Source organism: Triticum urartu, chromosome 6A (assembly GCF_056163025.1).
Source record: "Triticum urartu cultivar PI428250 chromosome 6A, HENAU_Tu73, whole genome shotgun sequence".
NCBI classification, from domain to species: domain Eukaryota; kingdom Viridiplantae; phylum Streptophyta; class Magnoliopsida; order Poales; family Poaceae; genus Triticum; species Triticum urartu.
This window is the reverse complement of record NC_141878.1, coordinates 62,146,843-62,154,178: the sequence shown is the minus strand read 5'-3', so window position 1 is coordinate 62,154,178 and position 7,336 is coordinate 62,146,843.

Sequence of the window (7,336 nt, the reverse complement as noted above, 5' to 3'; positions counted from 1 at the left end):
TGCGACCTTGAGCCATTGCTTCTGTTTCTTCAGGCTTCTCGCTGTGGCAATAAGCCTTCTGCGGAGGTTCTCTAGCTCCAAGTGTGTTTCCGGGATGATGGGTGCATCTTCGTCCGGACTGTTTTCTTCCCTAGACGGGGATTGATGAGGCTTATCTTTGGCGTCATTGTGTTCGGACGTCGGATCCATACTATGTTTGCAGTTTGCGTCTTGATCGTGTTCTGCCACCGGGGTGGTGCAGTTGTCGTCTCTTCCAGAGTCGCGTGGACTATTATTATTGCTGTTCTTGCTATGGAGGGACTTAGAGCAGCGCCGCTGTTGTCGGCGCTTGGGTTGCTTCTTGGAGGTGTCATCCTCCTCTCTCTCATCGTCGTTGGCTTCTTTGGGGGTGTCCACCATGTATATGTCATGTGATGAAGTAGCGGTCCAGCGCCCTATGGGCGGTGGTTGCTCTTCGTCTCCTGCATCGTCGTCCATACCGTTGCTGTCTTCGGAGTCGTAGTCGAGCATGTCGGTTAAGTCGTCGCAATGGCTACTAAGTGGGTGGTGGGTGGGCAGCGAATTTCCTCATCGTCCGCATCCCATTCTAGCCGGACATAGTTCGGCCAGGGTTCTTCGGACAGGGAGAGAGACGTTAATGAATTTAGCACATCTCCGAAAGGTGAGTGCTGAAAGATATCTGCGGAGGTGAACTCCATGATCGGTGGCCCGTCAGTTTCGACATGCACAGATGTAGGCGGCTCGGAGTCCGTGGCCGGGGATAAATTCAGTGGTTTTGCGACACGGCTCTCGTATGGGGTGAAGTCAGTATCCGGCTCTATCGCCACTGAGAGTGCGGCCTCCATGGAGGGGTCCATCCCTCCGCTCTCGGATGGCGCGACTTGCTCCGGATTAAAGGCTGGAGTAGCTGCGGATGCGATCTCTCGAACACTGTCCGACGGTAGAGTTACGTCTTGCTCATCGTGACTGCGCGGGGCGTCCGGCTTGGGCTCGAATCCGTCGAAGGTCAAGTCTCCGCGGATATCGGCCGTGTAGTTCAAGTTTCCAAATCTGACCTGATGGCCAGGGGTGTAGCTCTCAATCTGCTCCAGATGGCCAAGCGAATTGGCCCGCAGTGCAATGCCGCCGAATATGAAGATCTGTCCGGGAAGGAAAGCCTCACCCTGGACCGCATCGCTAGCGATGATCGAAGGATCCATCAAGCCTAATGGCGATGACACAGTGGAACTCTCAATGAAAGCACCAATGTTGGTGTCAAAACCGGCGGATCTCGGGTAGGGGGTCCCGAACTGTGCGTTTAAGGCAGATGGTAATAGGAGGCAGGGGACACGATGTTTACCCAGGTTCGGGCCCTCCTGATGGAGGTAAAACCCTACGTCCTGCTTGATTATTCTTGATGATATGAGTATTACAAGAGTTGATCTACCACGAGATCAGAGAGGCTAAACCCTTGAAGCTAGCCTATGGTATGATTGTATGTTGTCCTACGGACTAAAACACTCCGGTTTATATAGACACCGGAGGGGGCTAGGGTTACATAAGGTCGGTTACAAAGGAGGAGATATACATATCCGTATTGCCTAGCTTGCCTTCCACGCCAAGTAGAGTTCCATCTGGACATGGGACGCAGTCTTCAATCTTGTATCTTCATAGTCCAACAGTCCGGCCAAAGGATATAGTCCGGCTGTCCAGAGACCCCCTAATCCAGGACTCCCTCAATATCCAACTGGACATATGTGCCTATATCTTTCCTCACAACATGTTGCTTGACATAGTAGAAAATCAAAGGAATAGAAGGAAAACTTTGACTCTCTGCATAAAAGTAAAAGATAGGCCCTTCGCAGAGGGAAGTAGAGGTTGCCATGCGCTTATTTGTTTGTATGCTCAACCCCTTAGTGCAAAAGAACGTCACGTTACATTGCCCCTTGTGATAGCGACCTTTATTATGCATTCTTTCGCTTTTATTCTTCACCATCACAAGTTCGTGCAACGCTCAATTTTCTCTTACACTAAATGATCTCACACTTTTAGAAGCAATTTTTATTGCCTTTTTGCACCGATGACAACTTACTTGAGGGATCTGGCTCAATCCCTAGGTAGGTATGGTGGACACTTGAAAATGAGATTTGGGTTTAAGGGTTTTCTATGCACAAGTAGTATCTCTACTTAGTGCGGAATTTTTGGCTAGCAAAGATAGGGGCAAGCACCACATGTTGAAGGATCTATGACAATATGACTTCTATGTGAATATAAGCATACATAAGTCATTAAGTTGTCTTCCTTGTCAAATGTCAACAATTTTGGCATAAAATATTTTGATGAGGGCTCACAATCACAAAAGATTTCTAGGATAGTATATTTATATGTGAATCTTCTCTTCCCTTATTAATTCCTTCATGAGTTGCACCATTGACTTGTGCTATGTTTTTCAATCTCTAATAAAAATTTGTACTTATACTTTTCCTTATGTGGTGCCATCACCTACCATAGGATTTGTATATAATATTATTGGTTTATTTCCTTCCTTTCATTTATTTCCTTTCTCTTGTTCTTTCTTTATTTCTTTTCTTTTATTTGCAACATGGAAATAAAGAAAGCAAAAACTCAAACTAAACTTTATTATATAACTTGCACACAATTACAAGGATAGATCACTAAGCAAACTATCAAAGAATAAAGGATCGAACTAAACTTTTATTCATCTAATGCAAAAGATCGAACTAAAATAAGAAAAAGTAATAAGATAGTGGGGTGATACTATACCGGGGCATCTCCCCCAAGCTTGGCGGAAGCCAAGGGGAGTGCCCATACCCGATATTCAATTCTCCTTTGGTGGTGAAGAAGATGATGGTGATGATGAAGTAGTATTCTCCAATATAACCATGAGTAAATCCTTCAAACCTTGGAACTCTCAAAGGGCTTGATGAACAAATTCACTATTTTTCTTCACCTCAGCCATTATGTGTTTATTCTCAGGGCCCCATGGTTTGGTTCCTGCATTGTTTTCTCTTGGCTGAGATATGTCCTACTTGGACAGTATGTGCCTACAAGGAGTGTTCTAGAACCCGTAATTGTGAATCAAATTATGAATTTTTTTTACGATGTAACCTGTGTAAGGGCCTCCTTGGTGGGATCTCTTCTTGCACTTCCAAGCTCACACTACAAAAAAATACACTTCTGTGATTGAACGTGTTTGTCACAGTAGGTCACATTTTCTGTCATGCATGTACATCCATGACAAATTTATGACAGAATCAAGATAGTCGTACCTGTGCTGTTGTAGAAGTGTTCCATGACATTACCAAAATTATCATCACATTAGTGTCCACTTCCATGATGATATATCGCGCGTCACAGAAGTGCTTTCGTCAGGTGTGACCGACACGTGGCATCCACTGTAATGAAACGCCGTTAAGCTATCGGGTCCGGTTTTGGATCCGATAACCCGTGAACAGCCCCGACAAATGGGGATTTTCCACGTGTAAAATCATCACTGGCTGGAGGAGACACGTGTTGGCTCACCGTCGGGACAGATGTCATCCACTCATTGGACCCAAAGCGCTTATGATAAGTCGACACGTGGCACGGCTGAACAGAGGCCCATGTAGGTTAAAAAGGCCGGCCAAGTCAAAGGCTCGTAGTACTTACTCAGGTACTAGTGGGCCAGCCCAATAACGGCCTGTTTAATAAAGGCCCATTTACGGCCCGAAGCCAGATCTGGCCCATTAATTGTTTGCTGAATATTTGGGCCCATTTATAGCCCGAAGCCAGATCTGGCCCATTAATTGTTCGCCGAATATTTGGGCCCAATTACAGCCTAGTGACTTTTGGCCTGTTAGAGGCCCGATTTACACATGGGCCCATTTTCGCCCGGTGTGACTTTCGGCCTGGGAATGGCCCGTGCTTCCCATGGGCCATATATGGTCTGACGGGATATCAGGCCCACTAACGGCCCGTTATAAAGGTGGCAACAATTAAGCCCAGCATGAATTTCGGCCTGTTAAAGGCCTTTGATGTCTGTACTAAGCTTTCTACCTCTTAAAGGCCCATCATATCAGTGGGCTAACTAAGGCCCGAGATATGTTTCAGCCTGGTAACTGCATGTGATATAACTGGGACCAAAAAGGCCCAGTCTACATTTCAACCTGCTGAAGGCCCGTCGACGACTAGTGAAAATTGAGGCCCACTATGCATTTCGGCCTGCTAAAGGCCCATGGTTTCATCTGGGCCGTAACAGGCCAGTACAATATTCAACCTGTTAATGGCCCAACGCCACCTGGGCCAAACTAAGCGCTTGGTCCGCAAAAGGCCCAACTAAAATATAGGTTGGTGCAAGTTGTGGGCCTCACGCAAAGTGTGAAGGCCCCAATCATTCGGGCCAAAGAAAGATGCAGGCCGGCCCAATTGTGGCCCGCTAAACACCAGCCCGTTACAGGCGAATGTTTCGGCCCGGTTGACTACATCTGATTTTTTTCAGATAACGAATGATGGCAGTAACTAGTAGGAATTAAGAACAAACCTACTCTATACAATAAAGAAATTACGGCATAGTAACTAAGAATAAACCTACACTATACAATAAACGATTTATGGTATATTACATCCAATGAGCAGCGAAGTTCGCCACGAGTGATCATAAATTGCAATGAAGAAGAAAATTACAAAAACCGGGCACCATTGCAGCATAACAAAATAATACTGAACTGAGACCACTTCCAAGACAGTTCAAGAAAGGTTAGCCTTGCACGGGAACTGCTGCGCAAGCTGCTGAGCAAGGCTGTGAGACCGGCCTAGCATGTCGGTCATAGCTTTCAGGTGTAGCTATTTAGCGATGAGGTTCTCATTGGTGTTCTCCGCAATCTTTCTTAGAGATAGGACTTCAAGTCAAAGTTGAGTTGCAGAACGCCTTTCTGCTAGAACTTGGGACTGAAGAAGTCGAACTGATTCAGACAACGAATTCTGTAAGCTTGTCTGACTACTTGTCTCAAGTAACTTTAAAACTTCATCAAGACAAGACTTTGGGGTTGTCTCACCATCTTCAAGATGTTTTGCCTTCTTTGCTGCAATATATGTTGGGTTTATCGCACAGCCTTCAGCAGACTTGTGCATGCCATCGGGCATATCACCCTGAAACAAAACAGAGAGATGATAGGTTTTGCATGTGTATAAACAAAGATGATAACTATGCTGTCAATTCCATCAAATTTCAAATTAGAAAATAAAGAGTAAGTTCAAAATATCAATAGCATAATTTGGCATTGTTCATAATGCGGGAAGCTTCACCACACTACTGGATTACCATGTCAACATAACAAGCATAGATGAAGGGCAAAGAAAATCATTGTATCTGTTTTGGTTAATGTGCATGGCATGTTGTTCATATCATCAGGTACATCAGTAAGATAAAACAGGAGATGACAGGGTGCAAACGTGGGCTGCTTCACCACACACTGGATTATACCCTACTAGGAAAAGGCCTACTAATGGCGCACCTAATTTGGCCATTAATGGCGCATTAGTGGTGCTCCATTAGTGCCACGCCATTAGTATATTTTACTAATGGCGCACCACTGGTGCGCCATTAGTATCTGGTATACTAATGGCGGACCTCAGATGCGCCATTAGTATATACAACAGTGCGCCATTAGTATGCCTCCCAGGGGGCCATGTATACCCAGGTGCTTTGGCATACTAATGGCGCACAACAACAAGATGCGCCATTAGTAACTTCGGCATACTAATGGCGCACTGTTCAATGATGCGCCATTAGTATCCTTTGGCATACTAATGGTGCACTGTGATGTGATGCGCCATTAGTATGAATATTAGGTTTTTTATTTTTTTTATTTTCTGTTTTTTGCACAGGTTACAAAATGTATAATTGGACAAAATATAGACAGCACACATCAACAACAGATTCATCGAATACAATAGAGGGACAGTTGATCTCTTGGCTAACAGCTAACAGCTAAAATCCTCTGGGGTATGACTTCAACCAGGACAGTTGATCTCTTGGCTAACAGCTAACAACAAAGAAGTGCCAATACAGCCAATTTACTGCCCTATAATGATTATAAGAACTAGAAATAAAAGATATATCATAGTACTGAACAGTTGAGCAGTTGCAGATCCATCTAATCATGTGGAAAGTCAGTGAGCAGTTGCAGATCCTCCATTGCCACCATCTAGTCACGAGGATTGGAGTCCTCCTCAGTCTTGACACTTAGCTTTTGCTTCCCCATGACCTGCAGATAGGTCACCAACATAAACCATTTGAAATGATTAAACAAGTGCACTGGAAGCAATCTAGATCAGCATACAAACATCCATCTTCGGCAACACTTGAAACGTAACTACTAAAACAATTATGAACCTAAGATAAGTCGAAGAATCTTACAAGGATAAAATAAGTTACATAAATTCATCAAAATAAAACACTACATCTTTGTTTCTAAACCAGAGAGCCAAGAGAAGAACTATAACAGATGTAGTTCTCTGCCTCAACATGCTGTAATAATATTATCTCTGTTGATCCATGTCCATCTGGGTTAATATGAAATGTAAAAAAATTGAATGAGCCAACTTGCTACATCATTACAAATGATTACTTGCTAAGAGAAACAAGTCAAAAAACAAAGCTGCATATAACCACCTAAACATTATGGTCAAGTACTAATTATCAAACTGGCATATCCACTTGTCTGCTACTCCTTATGTAATCAAATGCAAGACATTTTAGGTCACTTCACAGATTTAGTAGTTTGTAAGTAGAAGAATAGAAATTTGAAGAAAAAAATGGTGGATACGCACTGAGATCACGGCACATAACAGGTGTTCAAATCAATGGAAAGCACATGTATTTTGGAGATGGTACCATCCCTCTCTCAGAATAATCAGAGCCCAAAATTCCACATGTTGATCGATTGATATGCCAAACAGGGGGATCGGCTGAGGGGCTCACCGCGGTGCGGATGACGAGCTCGGGGAGGCCGGAGACGTCGAAGCAGCGAGGGCAACGCGGATCGACAGGGGAAGGCGCGCGGCGGCCGACGGGGAAGAAGCTCGGATCCGGCGATGTGGGGGCGCCCAGCTTGAACTGGTGGCCGTAGTCGATGCAGAGGGGAGCTGCGGAGCTCATGGACACCTTTCCATGTCGCGGATCCGGCGATGTGGTGGGTGAGGAGGTGCGGATCGACGAGATCCACCCATCATCATCACCCTTCTCGAGGTTCTTGACGCTTGGGTGATGCAGATGCGGTGCTGCGCCTCCTGCGGGCCCTTGAAGACGGCCTTGCCGGCCTTCATCGACGGCAGGCCCTTTGAGGGGAGGGGACCT